Below are 16,411 nucleotides of genomic sequence, written 5' to 3' on the forward strand. Positions count from 1 at the left end.
TACAGCCCTATAGATATTGTTGGACCACACTGGTCAGCAGTCTTCGCCATTGGGTAATGGCTAGAATGCTGGGCTTGAATGAGAAAGACTTGGATCCAAAAGCCCTACTCCATTACAATGAAAAGAGTTATGGCACCTTAAAGACTAATATATTTATAATGATATAAGCTTTCATGAGCTAGTCAAGGTCTCAGCACTGGGGGTGGAGAATAGAAGGGTAGCCTTTAGGAGAGAAAGACGAGGTAAAAGTGATGTAAATAAAAATAAATAAATAACCAAGGGAAATGAAATGTAAAGGAATACATGCAGTGATAATTACATTCAAACTCAATTAGCTGTAACATTACTGTAGTGATGATTCATAGTGTTTGTAGGCATTGAAAAACATCACTCAGCCATGAAGCATAGGGCTCCTCACCATCCCAAACTATATTTCCCAGAATTCTGTGCTTTCTCAGTCTCTTTCCCAGTGAACCCTGCTTTTTCCTGCTGCTTCCCTCTCCTAATGGTGAGAGGCCATTAATTTAAAGAGGAATGGCAGCCTTTTTTTACTTTACTTGCTTGCACTGAACATGAAACTGACTTTGGGAGGCTTCCAAGGTTGACAAAATTCAAACAAAAAAGTATTGGTTAAGTTTTGATTCTTATGTTTTTGGTGCAGGCCACACCCATGTGTTGGATATCATGCCATAAGTACAAATTTAACCAATTTGATCTGACTTACCTTGGTCTAACGATAATAATTTTGCACAGCTCTAGTAGTTTGGGTGATGTCTATAATTGTCCAGTAGGGATCTCCCTGATATTGAAAAAACTGGTGCTAGTTGAGATTCTTGGGACTCCAGTCTAAAAATCAGAATATCACCAATGTAAATGTTCTCTTCCAAGCAGTCACCCACCTCCAGGTTTCACATTGATGTTGCATTGGGGGCTGTGTGGTGGTGGTTGGAGTGTGGAGGGCTGGGTGTGTTGCTTTTGTGATGTGTGCTGGGGAAAACATTTAATTTTGTTGTACAGTGATAATAAAGTTATACTATTCTATTCTTAGTAGTAAGGAGTAAGTAGAAGTCACTGAGTCGTTTGATACAGGAATTCAATTTTAATTTATTTCTGGAATCAATAAGGAAAGTTTTACCTGGAAAGAATAGTGGTTCAGCTGGTCATTTAAATGCCATTAGCAATATATGCACATTTTACTCTCAATTTATAGTGAGAGTATAGATATAGAGAGGTGGGAGAGTCAGTCAGAGGTAGGCTTAAAAATTTTCTCAAGAGTCTGGACTACAAACATGAAACTGAGACAATGAAAAATGTTCTTGGCCCTGAAGTTTATGAGCATATTGACTTTGGACAGTGGAGACACATGGACAAAGATGTATTGTACCACATGGTTTACTAACTCAAATTATGAGGTGTCAAGGACTCCGTGGAGCACATCGATGACACTGTATTCTGGGCTTCCTCTCTGAACCTTGTGATCTAATTTCTTTTCTTTTCACTGCCTTCCAAAGAGACTGTCTCTGGCACACTACAAATATATAGCTACTGTAGGGGGATTTGGGACAGTTATGTGATAGAAAATTTGAGCAAGAAACATTTCATGGATATATATCAAAGCTTGGGGAAGTCATTTTTTGGACTGCAATTTTCAGAATTCTTCAGTCAGTATAATGTTGGTTGTAGGATTTAGGGGAAATATATCTTTTTTAAAAGTAACTTTTTTCAAACAGTGTCATACACTTTTGTCATTTCCAACCGGAGTCAAAATTTTATCAATTACAGTGTGAGTCACTGAGTCCAAGCAGTTATTATTATTATAATAATAATAATAATAATAATAATAATAATAATAATAATAATAATAACAACTTTATTTTTATACCCCGCCCCATCTCCCCGAAGGGACTCAGGGCGGCTTACATGGGGCCAGGCCCGATAAAACAAACAAATAACAGTAACAAAGCAATAAAACAATTATCCCAGTAAAAAACATCAACATCAATAAAAACAATCATTAAAATCAACAAGCAGGATACAGTGTTAAAAACAGGAGACTAATTCATAGATCCCAGGCGAGATGCAGAGTGATACGAAATGGGAAAAGGAAATTTCATAGTTGGACAATAAAGTGCGGTATAAAATGGCAAGACAACAACAATGGGACTATTATGGAATGGACAGATAGATCAATCCAGCAACAACTAAACATCAAAGGCCTTTTGAAACAGCCAGGTTTTTAAGCTCTTCCGGAAGGAGAGGAGGGTAGGGGCCTGCCTGATCTCTCTAGGTAGAGAGTTCCAAAGCCGGGGGGCCACGACGGAGAAGGCCCTCTCTCTCATCCCCACCAACCGCGACTGTGAGGGTGGTGGGAGCGAGAGAAGGGCCTCCCCCGACGAGCGAAGAGAACGTGTGGGTTCATAGAGGGAGATGCGGTCTCTAAGGTAGGTGGGTCCCAAACCGTTTAGGGCTTTGTAGGTGATAACCTGCACCTTGAATTGGGCTTTGTTAGACTTTCTGTATTCTAATTGCTGAAAAAAATATTATTCATTATTCATTCCTAGAACCAAAAAAAATGATTTTCTTATAGTTGAAGAACTTCTCCGGGAAGAATAATGGATAATGTTTACATGCTTTTCTTCCAATTTTTGAATGTCTCAAAATATTGTAGAGAAATTTTTCTGTGTGATTTTTTTTCATAGAAAAAACAAGTTTTTATCCTCAGAATAATTCCAACACAACACTTTGGAATGCGTGAATATAGGAGAATACTGCACAGGAAAATATGTTTTCTTACTGAAAGAGAAATACTCACATGCATGGATGAAATATTCATGGACTTATATCCTAAGTGCAACCCGCTACCCTCCTCCTTTCTGCAATGCAACCATAATGTTCTGCAATTACATTTTTAAGGCATATCATTTTGTTTTTTCTATAGTTCAGAGACTCATAACTTTTTCCACATTTCAACCTAGAAACAGACCACTTTCTTTGAATTTCTATCTACTACCAAATTTAATATTGTTGAGGAATTATTTTGTACAGAACTTTACAAGGTCTTTAAAATATTTCTAACATAAAATGTCCAGTTTGACATGACTGGCAACTATTTTAAAACTATCGAAGAACTATTTTAGCAGAACACCACCTAATAATTGTTGTGATAACAGTCTGAAGCTGCCTTTCCCCCTGGGATTCCAAATCTAAAATATTAGCAGGTTTATTCCTTGTTCAACTATACGTGACAGAAATTCTATTCTTGCTAATTTGATAGGCAAGCCCTAAATTCAGAATGAATCATTAGGATGAAAAATTGAAATCTCATATTAGTATCAGCTCTTCAGATTAACATTTTGCAGCCTTTTCATATTTTGTTTGGGTTATCTTTTAAGCTTTGCCTTGGCTGACATCCCAGAAAGGATTCAGATGATATTGGGGATATTCTGCAAACAGAAACACTCTCTCTGTGAGTGTGTTTGGCACTAGTGCATTCTGATATAACTTTCAACACACCAGGATGATTTTTCCCATTAAACAAATAAGAATCAAGCTACATGCTAGGGTTGGTTAGTAAAGGGGTTATTCAAGAAATCCAAAACTTTGTGTGTCTGTGTGTGCCCTTCCCTCCTCTTGGAGATTCTAAAAATGTAGTGCTTTTAATAAGGAATGAATTAGCTTGTAAGTGACATACCATGTAACACATACAAGATAAAAATGGATAAGTTTTAAAATGTATCAACCCAAGGTTTAGGTACAGAAAGTACAGAAAAGGGCTACAAGATCTGGAAAACTGGATGATATCATATTGTATCTGACCATAAAATAAAGAGACCAGACAACAACACAGTATGGTATTAAAGGGCCAGTATTTGACCCATTTATTTCATTATTTATGAAAACTGTTTTTCAAGAGTAAGAGACCCACCCGCATTCTAGCCCCAAGGGAAGCCCCCTTACCAGCAATCCAAGTCAAAGAACCCAGAGAGGCCATTCCAGAAGCCCACCCTTTACCCACAAGGGAGGGGGTCCCATGGTGCCTACCAAATTAACTAAGATTTTTATCATGCCAGTGATAACTATGTATGTGATACCACCTTTTGCCAATAACCACAACCCAACAATGACAGTGTGGGGGTCAATGAAAAACCTCCTGTAGAAAAAACCCGAGGGGAGAGGGATTCCTACCTGGCCCTGATACAACCAGCCCTAAACTCACACTGACTCAAGGAAGGAAAAGTTGGTCATGACTGAATTCAAAAGAGGCTAACATGAGGGGCAACCTCCAATATATAGAGAACTCTGCCCCTCATCACATCACAGGGGGACTAGTCAGGTTGGCCATTTATCATTTTCAGTATTGAAGTCAATTGGTAATGGAGGATGGAGGTGCATTTATGCCGTGCTGGAAAGAATTTCATACATCAAAATACAATATAATCCTGAATGGTTTGTGCTTCCTAGGTGGAACCGGGAAATATTTGCTTTCAAACTGAGTACCACTGCTTGAGAACATGTTTGTTTGTTGTTTTTTTAAAGGCAAAGGTTGAATCTGCAAAGTCACACAAACTTTAAATGCTATAAGTAACTGGCTAGCCATTGTATGAACAGATTGTTATAAGTAGACAGTCCTTTGGTCTGATCCAGCATGGCTCTTCTTAGGATGTTTTCCCACCAGCATTATAGAATGGAGGCCAGTCATCTGAACTGCTCCTGCAGAATTCTGGGAAATGTAGTTTAGGGAAGCTGAGGACCCCTCTAGCTGAGAATTCCAAAGGCTCTGCCGTGAACTACATTTCCCAGAATTCCACAAAAGCACCTCTGAAGATTGGCATATAATAGCATCCATTCTATAACACTTGGTGGGGAAACGTCCTTAGATTCATTTGTTCCAATCAATACAATATAATTCCAGGCTCTGTTCAAGGTGGAGAAATTACCACAACAAACACAAATGCAGAAAAAGCATGAAGCTATGAAGCATATTGCAATTTTGTGTCTATTTAGGATATCAAGATTACAATCTGATTTTCCCAGTACTCCTGAATACATTTCTCTGCATAAGTAGTTTGTTAATACATTCAAATATTGTCATGATTCTTAAATCAGTGTAAAAGCTACTCTGATAGGTCTGGTATACTTATCTGTAGACTCTTTGAAACAAACCTTTGAGTGTGACAAAATAAGAAATGAAAGCAGAACAGAACATGTTGGATACAAAGCCCTTCACACTACACAGTTACATCAGTTTGATTCCCCTTTAACTCCCATGGAATTGAAGTTTAGGAAGGAGTATTTAGAATTGTCAACCAGATAGTTTGAATGCCTCCCCAAACTACAATTTTTGGGCTTCTTTAGGATGCCACCATGACAGTGAAAATGATATCATAGCTTTATAACTCTGCAAGGTGAAAGGGCCCCAGATCCTAACTATCATGAATAGTCACCATTTTCCTTTAATGAAGTAAGCTTTTATCTCTTATTTTATGCTACTTCCCACTGCACCCTTCAAAAGACACTTCTGACAGCTGAAAAAAATGCTCCTGTGTGTTGAGTGACCCTCTGTAATGGCTTGCAACTGGAAGAGGATGCTGGCAAAACCCAAGGCCCCTCTCTCTTTGTGCTTAATGATGCTCTGTTCCATTCATTCAACCCCTGTTGGATTTATTTGTATTCTACATGGAAGATATTTTTCTTTCGTTCTAATCTGGAATGCAATGTAAACACTACACTACCCTTTGAAATGTAATATCCCACCACCTTTTGTTAGCTCTCCCAAGCTGTAATGTTTGTGGCCATCAGATGTGTTATCCTAAGGGGCCTGAATTCCCAAGTCCAACTTCTGTAAGCTGCTGCCTGAGATTTACGATGCCCTCTCCCCTGATTCTGACAAAGATAATTGGAAAGGCACATGTACCAACTTCCAGCGTGTGTATGTGTGTGTTATTTAAAATCCCCCGAGTACTTCCAATTAGAAAACAACTTTTTGACTTAATATCCTTCAATTGTTAAAAACTTGCGTCACTGAGAGATCACAGTGAAATGTGGCGGTCCCAGCGCATTGGCACTTGATGTGACGGGATGTGATTGTTCCACATTTAGACTGGAAAGGGTTAGGAACCCTGCTTCCCAATGTGCTTAATGAATAAAAAGAAAATTGGACCCTTGAGCCAGAGTCAATGATCTAACTGAGTGAAAAATGTTTGCAGGTTAACAAGGGCAACCATTCCTTGCTGCAATTCCCATTGGGAATGAATGACAAAAAAGACCAATAAAACTCAAGCATGGCATTATTTATTAACCTGTTTTCTTTCTAGAAAATAGATGTTACATTAGATTTTGGAAGACATAAATTTTTCAAAATGAGCCATTTGGAGGTGGGAGGAGTCATTAACAAACTAATCTCCTCTGTTTGTGAAGCTGCCATAATTAACACACCCTTAGCAAAAAGTGTATGGGTTGCTATGAGTTTTCCGGGCTGTATGGCCATGTTCCAGAAGCATTCTCTCCTGACGTTTTGCCCATAACTATGGCAGGCATCCTCCGAGGTTGTGAGGCAAGGCAAGGGAGGTTTACATATCAGTGGAATGTCCAGCATGAGAAAAAGAACTATTCTCTGTTGGAGGAAAGTGGTTTCTGAATAAGGCAGTTCGGAGAGCTAACACTTGCTTCTCCACAGCATGAAGGAGCAACTTGTTAGAATTCAACATAAGTTTTGCTATATTTCTAATATTTTTAGATACTGTATTTATATGGTACTTTTGAAATCCAGTATGCTATGGTGGTTTTAACTGTTGCATTAACATTGTGGGAGACCAGGGTTTTCAGTTCCCACTTGAGCCATTCACAGACTCTCAGCCTTAGAGAAATGCAATAAAAATTTCCTTTGAATAAATGATTGAAGAAAAGCTTACAATAGGGCCACCATACATCAGAATAACTTGAAAGCACATAGCAATAGGGTGTGCTTTTTGTACACTCTAGAAAGCATTTAGGACAAGTAAGAAGAATTACATTGCATAAACTTTTTAAAATAAGAAGTGACCTTTTAAAAAAAGCAGATAACCTAACAGACAAAAGCAGCACTTCATCAACAAGGCAACCATCAAAACAGCATGTATCTTTTTGCTATGTTAAATGAGTTCCAGAAAATAATAATGCATTAAAACAGAACAATAGGTTAGTTCTGGTTCTTTTATTTATTTTTAATGTTACTGTTGGGATATGCTATTGTTTTTATATTCTATGCCATGGGAGGGCTTGACCTATTTTTTTACTGTTTGGAGCATCTTAACTAGAGGGAGGAATTGGGTTAAGAATTATAAATAATATATAAACAATCTCAAATCAGTAAGTAAATCAGTAAGTAAATCCCTGATCAACTACCTTATCACATTGAGAAATTTCCCAGTCATAGGACACTTCGGTCTCTTTTTAAGCATGGAAAGCCACATCATCACATGCTCCAGGGCTGAAAAGAGGCAGAAATGTCCTGAAAGGAGGGAACTTTGAACATGGGCCAACAATTGTGTTCAGTACTCCTACCTCTTATCACACTTTACTCCCATGTTTACAACTGAAAAACAGGTGTGATGGGAACCATCACAGGTTCCTGTCCTGTTTCATTTTCCAACCATCAGCAATGGTTTTAACCTGGATCACTGTCTCTTGTATCCTATGGGTTTTGATGCAGAACCATTGGATCTCATGAAAAGAAATGATTTTAAACCAGTGTCAGTCTCCTTTAATGTAAGGGGCTTTGGGCAGAGCAAGGGATCTCTTGGGTTTTGTGTATTATTGTTTCTCCTGATTAAAAGTAATACTGACCATGTGATGAATGTAAGATTAATGTATTGCCAGCTCTTAAATTTCCATGTGTGAGTGTGAGTGTGGTGGGGAGGCAGAACACGAAACAGGGGCGATTCTCAACTCTAAACGAGATGATCACCCATACTTTACCCTCTCAATGTTATGATTTAGCAAGAAGATGGGTCACTAGCTACCTAGTTTTGAATGTAGTGGTATTTGAAAAGAGTCATTGTTCTGTATTCTCTTATTTCATTTGCCTTGTAACAAGTATTTTGCTGTTCAAGAAGAATTCACATTAGTCTTTTTACATTGATTTTTATTGTTATCTAACATTTATAATATAAAAACCAAAATATCCACTCCCACATAGAAAAAACCCAATGACAATTAATTAATTAGCTCACATCAAATAATAATTCCTTAATCTATGGTATAATATTGCATTTTTGTCTATTAAAATGGAGTCCTGTGTTTTATTTTGCTCATTCAAAGACCCTGAATGAAATTGTATAGTAATGACAGTATTTTTTTTTATTTTTTTTTTATTATATAATTTTTTATTGAAGGGTAAGTGAAATACATAGACACAATTTTAAAACAAGTGACAGTGAGGGATAACTGAGAAGGGAAATAAAGGGGATGGGAGGGGGTGGTAGGGAACAGACACATAAAGGACAATACGGAAGGGGTAAGGGTACAGTAAAGACTTCCATTCTATCCCCTTTTCGGAAAAAACAAATTCATTAGTATATAGTTGTTACTGTGTCCCGGTTCAGTTTACTTTTTTAAGCTTTCATTAATATATAAGTCAAATTTTTCCCAGTTTGTGTTTTTAATCAATTTTCCTCTACTTGTTTTCAAATAAAAAGTTAGTTTATCCATGTCTTTAATTTCTTCTACCTTTTCCAGCCAATTCTCCAGTTGCGGAATCTCTTCTGTTTTCCATCTTTTTGCGATTGTTATTCTTGCTGCAGTGCATATATACGTAAATAGTTTATCATCATTAGTATCTAATTTCAGCGATGTGTCTAATAGTCCCAATAAATAGTACTCAGGTTTCATTGGGAATTTTACATTCAAAATTTTTTGTGACTCTACATGGATCATTTTCCAAAATTTTTGTAACCTTTCACATGTCCACCATACATGAAAGAATGTCCCTTCCTGCTTTTTACACTTCCAACACTTATTCTGGTAATTTTTATACATTGAGTTTAACTTTTTAGGTGTCATATACCATCTGTGGAATATCTTTAGCCAATTTTCTTTTAAATCCCATGCATAGGTATATTTTAACTTCTTATTCCAAATTTGTTCCCATTCTTCCATTCTTATTGGGCGGCCAATATTTTTTGCCCATCTTATCATACAATTTTTCACTGATTCAGTTTCAGTAGACCAACCTAGCAACATATTATAAATCTTAGAAATTTCCTTCCTGCTTGTCAATATAATTTTATCCCATGTACTCTCCTCTCCACTGAAACCTACTATTTTATCCTTTATAAATTGCTCTTTAATTTGTGCATATTGGAACCAGGAAATACTTTTAAAACTATCTTTCAATTCTTCTTGAGGTTTTAATTCGTATTTACCCTCCTTTTTTTTCAAAAGATCTTTATACTTGGGCCAAATCTTCCATCTTAGTATATTTCTCTGATTCGCTTCTAGCGACGAGATCCATAATGGGGTTTTGTTATATAAAAATTTCTTATATTTCTCCCAAGTTTTGATTAAAGATGCTCTGATGAAATGATTTCCAAAATTTTTCTCTACCGCCCGTTTTCCATACCACAGGTATGCATGCCATCCTCTACGCAGGTCGAACCCCTCAAGGGTTAGGATATTTTCATCCGCCAAGGTGACCCATTCCTTGACCCATTTTAGTGCGCATGCCTCATAATAGAGCAGTAAATTTGGCAGACCGAATCCCCCTTTATTTTTAAGATCTGTCATTACCTTGTAATTTACTCTTGGCTTTTTATTCTTCCAAATAAATTTGGATAGCTCCTTATTCCAGATTTTAAATTGTTTTTGGTTTCGAAGAATTGGTAAATTTTGAAATAAATGTAACATTTTCGGGAGAATGTTCATCTTAATCGTCGCTATTCGGCCTAGCAAGGATATATTTAATGATTGCCATTGTCTTAAATCTTTTTGTATTTCTGTCCATTTGTCCTGATAATTATTTTTCAGTAATTGAGAGTTTTTTGCTGTTAACCAAATACCTAAGTATTTTAGTTTTGGTGTTATCTTTAAGCCAGATAGTTCTTGTAGAGCAGCCTGATTTTTCTTGGAAATATTCTTTGTTAACATTTTTGTTTTCAGTTTATTTAGTTTAAATCCAGCCAGGTTGCCAAAACGTTCTATTGCCGCCATCCATTTGCTGATTTGCTGTCTAGGTTCTTCAATAATACAAATTACGTCGTCCGCAAACGCCCGAATTTTATACTCCTGATTTCTTATTTTAGTACCTTTCAATTCTTTGTCTTTACAGATGCTTTTAATTAATAGTTCCAAAGCAAAAATGAATATAAGGGGTGAGAGTGGACAACCTTGTCTTGTTCCTTTTTCGATCCTAAATTTCCGTGATTGTTGATTATTTATCGTTACTTTGGCCGTTTGATTACTATATATCGCCTCTATAGCATTCAAAAAGTGGAAACCTATGTCTAACTCTTTAAATAATAATTTGAAAAAAGACCAATTTAAATTATCGAATGCTTTTTCCGCGTCAATGGCTAGCAAGGCAATTTCTTTTTCATGATGGAGTTCGTAATATTCAATAATGTCCACAATACATCTTACATTTTCACTCATGTTTCTACCTGGAAGGAAACCTTTTTGATCAGGGCTTATCCACTCTTTTAAAAACTCCTTAAATCTATTAGCTAGGATTGTCGTAAAAATTTTGTAGTCTGCATTCAAGAGCGAGATTGGTCTATAGTTTCTTATATTGGTCAAATCGCTATTTTCCTTCAGGATGGCGACAATTTCTGCCTGTAGCCAAGTTTCGGGCACTTCCGAATTTCTTAAAACTGCGTTCATGGTTTTTTGTAGATGGGGTAATGTTTCTTCTTGGAAGATTTTATAGAACTCAGCTTGAAACCCATCTGGACCCGGAGCTTTGTTCGATTTCATTGTCATTATTACTTTTCTGATCTCCTCAATTGTTATTTCTTTATTTAGAAGTTCTCTTTGTTGATCCGATATTTTTTGAAACTTGAATTCTCCTAAGTATTGGGATATCTCATTTATATTAACCTCTTCTTTTCTATATAGATTCATATAATACTGTTTGAATGACTCTAATATTTCCTCGTCTGTTGTATGTATTTGACCATTCTCTGTTATATTTGTTATCTGGTGTCTTTGTTTTTTCTTTCTTATCCTTCTCGCCAACCACTGACCCGGTTTATTTGCATTTTCGAAATTATATTGTTTAATAAATTTCAGCTGTCTGGCGGTTTCCTCTAATTCCCTTTGGGTTTTCTTTTTCTTCCAAATTGATAGTTCTTTTATTATTTCTTTGTTTGATGGATTTATCTTAAGATCAGATTCTAGGGATTCTATTTCTTTCTTGATTTTGTTCAATTCTTTATTTTTCCTCTTGTTTCTCTCTGCCTTTTGTTGAATGAAATAACCTCTTGTGACAGCTTTAAATGCGTCCCATAGAGTTTGGACTCTAATTTCCGGTGTATTGTTTATTGTAAAGAATTCCTTTATCAGTTGTTTGTTAATTTTTATGTCTTCCTCTAATTTCAACAAATTTTCATCTAGTCTCCATCTGTAAGTCCATGTTTTCCTATTTATCGTAATAGTAATGGGACAATGGTCTGATTTATCTCTAGGATGTATTTTGATTTCTTTTATATTGGTACATAATGAATTAGAGACCCAAACCATATCAATTCTCGCCCAGGACTTGTGCCTAGCCGAGAAAAAGGTATAGTCCTGTATTCCTGGGTTGTGAGTGCGCCAAGCGTCTTGTAAATCGAATTCTTCTTTTAATTTTACAAAGTTTTGTGGAACTAATCTGGATTTGACATAGTTTCTGTTTTTAGTTGAGTTGCTCGTATCAAGTCCAACATCTAAAACTCCATTGAAGTCTCCCAGTATTATTAGATGGTCAAAATTTACTTTCATTATATTTTTCTTTAACTCATTTACAAAATGTTTTTTGGGACCATTAGGAGCATAAATGTTGCAAATAAGGGTTTTTTGTCGATCCCTGTCAATCAGCACTGCTATATATCTTCCTTCCATATCTTTAAATTGAACTGTTGCTGAAATAGTTTCTTTAATATAAATTACTACACCCCTCTTTTTTACAATATCAGACGCAATAAATTCATTCCCAATTCTTTTATTTATTAAGTGTGGAGCATGTTTAGCTAAAATATGAGTCTCTTGTAGGGCCACAACATCATATTTTTCTTTTATTAATTGAGACATTAGCGCTTTTCTTTTATGTGGGGAATTTAATCCGTTGACATTGTTAGAGTAGATTTTTAAACAATACATCTGAGTTCCTTTATTCATGTTCGTTTTCGGGGGGTTCGTCAAATTTCGTTAGCTCTTGGTCTTCATCCGATTCTTTGCCTACTCCTGGAGGTATTTCTTCTTCTTCTTCTTCTATCTCTATCTCATCTTCTTCTTCTTCTGTTTCTTCTTTTTCGTCTGCCAACCTTGTTGTATGGGGCTGTGAATTTATATCCCCTTTTCCTCCTGGTGGTGAGATGTGTCGAGCTCTTTTAGGTTTCTTTCTCTTAACAGACGGTGGTGTAGTATCTTCTGCTGAGGGTTCACGTTCTCCTTTTATAAGTTTTTTATGGAATTCCCTTGCCTTCTCTTCCGATGTTAGCCAATGTTTCTCTTCTTTATACGTTACCATTATGCCTTCATTTCTTTCCCACCTAAATCGTATTTTTAGTCTTTTTAGTTCATCCGTTAGGAAAAAATATTTCCTTCTTCTGTTTAGGGTTGTTTGCGGGAATTCTTTCATCACTATTACTTTTTTATCCTTGTAGTAAATTGGGTTGCGACTATTTTGCATTAATATTTCATCTCTAATTCTTTTTTTTACGAAATGTATAATGACATCTCTTGCTACTCTGTTCTTCCTCGAGAAGTTGGTTTGGATCCGATAAACCGTGTCAATCTCATTGTCGATAGCTTCTTCCGGACGATTCAGGAGTTTCGCAATTATATTTTTAATTGTTTGTCTAATGTCCTCCTGCGCCTCTTCTTGGATGTTGTGAAATCGCAATTGGAAATCTCTTTCTTTTTGCTCGAGTTTTTCTTGTAATCTTTCTATCTTTTCAATTTTTGCATTTTTTTGTTCTATATCCTCCATCTTTTTTTGGATCATGTTCTGTTGTTTTGTTATTTTAGTGTTCTCTATTTTCAATAAATTGATCTCCTTATTTGTTCTTACCATCTCTTTTTTCAGAAAGCCAATCTCCTCTTTAATTTCTTTTTTCATATCTAGCAATTCTTGGCATAATTCTTTTTGTTGTATACTTTGTTTGTCTAACTTTAATTGAGATTCCCTCTGATATTCGTCTTGTTTCTCCGCCAGTTTCTGAATTTCTCTGAAAATGTCTCTAAGATTAATATCCTCAGATTGAGATGGCCTTCTCAAAGCACTTTTACTGTTTTCAAACTTTGTTCTTGCGCCTGCCATCCTTTAAATTCAAGGGAATTTTAACCTTGCCTAAACTCAGGCTAGTTCCAAGTTAATAATGATTCTCCTATTTGTAACTTTCCACCCTGCTTTCTCCTTTTAGGCTTTCCACACTGTAATCTCACCAACCGTCTAAGCCTTACAACTCATATAAAACATATAAATCATCTAAATCCTCTTTTTTTGTCCCCCAAAGAGCTTGTCAATTGGACAATCTTCCCCCTTCGTTCAAATACACTTAGCCTTAGCAATTGACTCAAATTAATCTCTCAATTAATTGCAATTAATTCCAATGTAACTATCGTCGACCAATTAAATTACTAATAAGCAAATTAAACTATACGCCAAATTACGCCAAGTTGACCAGTTGATCCCTGTTATCTCTAAAGTTTGGTATTGCTTGGAATTTTTTACCCTATTCGATTCTATGTGGCTTATTTGATTCGTCCACGTCCAAGTCCAAATGCTTGTTCTCTATCTTGCTAGTTCCCACGAAATCTGTACGTCACCGCGTTGCTCCTGTCCCTCGTCGTTCTCTCCTCGAACTCCTCGAACTCAAATCGTTGGTCCGTCGCTCCTACCGCTCTCCACTTTCCCGTTTCTTTCCCCCACCGCGGGGCACCATATCTTCCAGAAGAATGCCAATAAGAGCCTCCGCTGGTCGTTCCCTGAAAGATTTCTCAGTTTCCGGCAGGAACCTTTTTAGTGGAGCACCAACTCCTCACTTTGTTCCGCCCTCACACTGAGGTCGCACGCTTGCCCTTATTGTGGCGGATTTCCTCTTTCGTCACTTGCTTCTCTCTCGCGCCTTCCGCCGAGTCGCCCAAAGCCAAGAAGATTGTTTACAGGAGGCTGCACGCTAGCCAAAACAATTCCCGATCAAGGTCATCCGCCATTATGTAAGTTCAAACTTCAGTTGTATTACGGTTTGACCGCCTGGAAACTTTAGTCCACTTAATCCATTTCTTCAATTTTAGTTACTTTTAAATCTAACTTTAATAATATTTGAGGATGATAAGAGGATATCTCTTTCTAGAGAGACGCCGCTTCGCCTCTCTTCCTTTCCGTCCCGGGTTATTACTCACTTTTGGATCTGGCTCTGTTCTTTTATCTTATCCTCTCCTCTGAACCCAAAGTGCCGATAGGAGAAAGAATCTTCAACTTTGTTGTAATTTTATTTTGTTCGTCTTCTTTTTAGTTTAAAAGTGTGAGCTAGGTCGGCAGTGAATGCGGGCTTAAAGCCCGCTGCCGTTGGGATGGTCCGCGATCCCCGCACTTCCCCGGACCCGTACACCTCGGATCCTTCAAGGTTCGGATCGACGGGGGTGCTTGGGGCCTTGCGTCCCTCCCCGCCTCGATCCGCGGGGAGAGGGGAGCTGAAAGCTCAAACCCGACCGTACCCAATCGGTGGTTTGCTGGGAGCCCTCAGCAAACACGACCTGCCGCCATGAAAGCTCACCGGAAGTCCAGTAATGACAGTATTTATAATATGCCCCTGGGATCAATAGTTGGATTGGTCATTTGACCTGTCTATTGTACTGTTTCTTTCCAAAGTTTGTTAACCTTGAAGCAAGAGAGCTACATATGACTCAGGGTTCTTTTTCTAATATGCCCATCTCCAGCACCACTGCAGCATTTCATGGCCTGTTTTTGTTTTTTGTACACCTATGCATCTTTTTCAGTACAGCTCCTATGAATATTCCTTTTTTAAAAGATTTGAAAAGAGACAAAACTTATATCTTCCTCCCTTGATTGCTGGGAATTTCAATAAATAGGTTCAACTGCCAAACAAATTTATGATGATTGCAGTTCTCAAATGTAATTCAAGATCCTGCTTCATAGACGACAATGCACTAGCTTTATAATGGTGGAACTGCATCACGATCACAAAATAAAAGCATGTTAAGGAATCCTAATGATAAGTAATGGGACACGAGACAAAGTGTCCTGTTATACAACAGGGGCTCCTCTTAATAATGTCATAACTCATTCTTTATAGTCAGAGGAGAGGAGGAGGCAGGTTGCCAAGAATCTACATTTTTTTGATAACAATGGTCTTTCTGAGTCCAAGGAGCTAGGGATTGAGGTGGGGGCTTGGGAGAGGGTCTACTCAGCAGGTGGCTGCAGATATTGAGAGCCCATTGTCAACATTCATTGAAATGACGAAGTGACAATGAGACATCCTGCCAATCCCAGAAGCTATTAGGTAGGAAATACTGACATAATTAGGCACCTGTGTTTGGAGACAGCTGTCTATAAATCTCCCATCTACTGCTTTACAGCTTTGTTGCTTTCAACTTTCCTTCTTAGTAACTAGCAGTACTTTTTGGTGTTCATGTTTTCCTGACCTTTTACTGGTTGTGATTTATGACTGTTTTACTTCTTGCTGTCTTTATCTGGACTACAGAACAACATTTGGATTGGTTGATAACAACTCTATGGCTTCTCCCTTCATTCTTCTGAATATCCTGTGACTTACCTGGAATATAATGGCACTCCAAATACATAACTAAATCCGATTGAAACCAGGCAATTAAAACTCTTCTTTGAGAACAGTTCTAAAACCAGACAAACTACTTTTTTTTAAAAAAACAGCCAGAACAGGTACCTCAAAATTTAAAAGTCAAAGACAATCTTGGAAACTCAAAAAATATGGAACTAGTCAGATTGCCTTCATGTAAATATGGGTGAATATGAGGAAGACTTCATGAAGTATTATGTGAACTTCACAAAGTATTATGTGAAGAGAAAGGAGGATGTCCTCAGATTGTCTTCCATGTCAGAGGGGCAGAAAATCCTAGATTTGAGCCTGGATTTTAAAGGAGCTCTCCAAGGAAAATAACTATTTAGGGATAGAATTCAGCACCTTGGATAGAGTCCTCAAAACTGATGCTAAATCCCAGAGTGAATTTCCTGCCC

The sequence above is a fragment of the Anolis carolinensis genome, chromosome 6 (genome assembly GCF_035594765.1).
Source record: "Anolis carolinensis isolate JA03-04 chromosome 6, rAnoCar3.1.pri, whole genome shotgun sequence".
Lineage (NCBI taxonomy): Eukaryota > Metazoa > Chordata > Lepidosauria > Squamata > Dactyloidae > Anolis > Anolis carolinensis.